This window comes from Panthera onca, chromosome B1 (genome assembly GCF_046562875.1).
Source record: "Panthera onca isolate mPanOnc1 chromosome B1, mPanOnc1 haplotype 2, whole genome shotgun sequence".
NCBI lineage: Eukaryota > Metazoa > Chordata > Mammalia > Carnivora > Felidae > Panthera > Panthera onca.
The window spans coordinates 102,413,806-102,416,656 of NC_138342.1; the positions used below are offsets into that span (position 1 = coordinate 102,413,806).

General features: G+C 36.2%; 1 non-coding gene across 1 annotated transcript; it reads left to right on the plus strand.

Moving 5' to 3' along the window:
- Positions 1-290: 290 nt before the first annotated feature.
- On the plus strand, positions 291-393 carry LOC132677268 (U6 spliceosomal RNA). Its single transcript, XR_009609255.1, has one exon. It is a non-coding gene; the product is annotated as a U6 spliceosomal RNA (small nuclear RNA).
- Positions 394-2,851: the final 2,458 nt, after the last annotated feature.

Genomic DNA, 2,851 nt, shown 5'->3' on the forward strand with positions numbered 1-2,851 from the left:
CTAAAAGGCACAGCATAAGGAATACAGTCATTGATATTGTAATAGCAATTTAACAGGACAGATGGTAGCTACACCTGTAGTGCACATAGCATATACACTTGTTGAATCACTATGTCATGCACTTGAAACTATTATAACATTGTGTATCACCTATACTGAAATTTAAAAAAAAGAAATATTCAAAATTATTTTTCCTCAGTACTTTGGAGGCATTAGCCCACTATTTTATAGTTTCCTGACATGAAATTTTGTGCAAACAAAAAACAAAAAACAAAAAACACAAAGAAACAGTGCTTTGGCAGCACATACACTAAAATTGGAATGATACAGAGAAGATTAGCATGGCCCCTGTGCAAGGATGACATGCAAATTCATGAAGTATTCCATATTTTTAACCTTTATTAAAAATATTTTTCTTCAATTTTTCTTACTATATTTTTTACTTTTGTGTAAATTTTTTAAATTCTATTTTACTTCTATTATTTCATTTTAGTCTACTTCAGTGTATTCATTTTTCCAAATTTTTAAATAATTTCTTTTTTTTCCTTTTTTTTCCCCTTTTTTTCTCTAATCTATCAAGCCACTTTTAACACCCAGATCAAAACACACCTGGTATCTAGCATCATTTATTCGATTTTTGTCTATGTGTGTATTTGTTTTTAATTTTTTAATTTTAATATTTTTTTAATTTTAATTTATTAATTTTAATTTTTCCAGATCATTAACTCCTTTTCTCCCTTCAAAATGATGAAACGAAGAAATTTACCCCAAAAGAAAGAGCAGAAAGAAACGACAGCCAGGGACTTAACCAACACGGATACAAGCAAGATGTCTGAACCAGAATTTAGAATCACAATAATAAGAATACTAGCTGGAGTCGAAAATAGATTAGAATCCCTTTCTGTGGAGATAAAAGAAGTAAAGGCTAGTCGGGACAAAATTTAAAAAATGCTATAACTGAGCTGCAATCTCGAATGGAGGCCATGGCAGCAAGGATGGATGAGGCAGAACAGAGAATGAGCAATATAGAGGACAAACTTATGGAGAATAATGGAGCAGAAAGAAAAAAGGAGATTAAGGCAAAAGAACACAATTTAAGAATTAGAGAAATCAGTGACTCATTAAAAAGGAACAACATCAGAATCATACAGGTCCCAGAAGAGGAAGAGAGAGAAACAGGAATAGAAGGATTATGTGAGGAAATCATAGCAGAAAACATTCCTAGCCTGGGGGAAAGACACAGACATCAAAATCCAGAAAGCACAGAGGACTCCCATTAGAGTCAATAAAAACTGACCATCATCAAGGCATATCATAGTCAAATTCACAAAATACTCAGGCAAGAAAAGAATCATGAAAGCAGCAAGGGAAAAAAAAGTCCTTAACCTACAAAGGAAGACAGATCAGGTTCACAGCAGACCTATCCACAGAAACTTGGCAGACCAGAAAGGAGTGGCAGGATATATTCACTGTGCAGCCAAGAATTCTCTATCCAGCAAGGCTCTCATTCAAAATAGAAGGAGAGATAAAAAGTTTCCTAGACAAACAAAATTTAAAGGAGTTTGTGGCCACTAAACCAGCCCTGCAAGAAATTTTAAGGGGGACTCTCTGAGAGGAGAAAAGATTTAAATAAATAAATAAATAAATAGCAAAAGCAACGAAGACTAGAAAGGATCAGAGAACACCACCAGAAACTCCAACTTTACAACCAACATAATGGCAATAAATTCATATCATTCAGTACTCACTCTAAACATCAATGAACTCAATGCTCCAATCAAAAGACATAGAGTAACAGAATGGATAAGAGAACAAGATCCATCTATATTATGTTTACAAGAGACCCACTTTATTTTTTTTTCAATATATGAAGTTTATTGTCAAATTGGTTCCCATACAACACCCAGTGCTCATCCCAAAAGGTGCCCTCCTCAATACCCATCACCCACCCTCCCCTCCCTCCCACTCCCCATCAACCCTCAGTTTGTTCTCAGTTTTTTTAACAGTCTCTTATGCTTTGGCTCTCTCCCACTCTAACCTCTTTTTTTTTTTCCTTCCCCTCCCCCATGGGTTTCTGTTAAGTTTCTCAGGATCCACATAAGAGTGAAACCATATGGTATCTGTCTTTCTCTGTATGGCTTATTTCACTTAGCATCACACTCTCCAGTTCCATCCACGTTGCTACAAAAGGCCAGATTTCATTCTTTCTCATTGCCACGTAATATTCCATTGTGTATATAAACCACAATTTCTTTATCCATTCATCAGTTGATGGACATTTAGGCTCTTTCCATAATTTGGCTATTGTTGAGAGTGCTGCTATAAACATTGGGGTACAAGTGCCCCTATGCATCAGTACTCCTGTATCCCTTGGGTAAATTCCTAGCAGTGCTATTGCTGGGTCATAGGGTAGGTCTATTTTTAATTTTCTGAGGAACCTCCACACTGCTTTCCAGAGCGGCTGCACCAATTTGTATTCCCACCAACAGTGCAAGAGGGTTCCCATTTCTCCACATCCTCTCCAGCATCTATAGTCTCCTGATTTGTTCATTTTGGCCTTATGAAGATAAAAAGCTTCTGCACAGCAAAGGAAACAACCAACAAAACTAAAAGGCAACCAACGGAATGGGAAAAGATATTTGCAAATGACATATCGGACAAAGGGCTAGTATCCAAAATCTATAAAGAGCTCACCAAACTCCACACCCGAAAAACAAATAAACCAGTGAAGAAATGGGCAGAAAACATGAATAGACACTTCTCTAAAGAAGACATCCGGATGGCCAACAGGCACATGAAAAGATGTTTAATGTTGCTCCTTATCAGGGAAATATAAATCAAAACCACACTC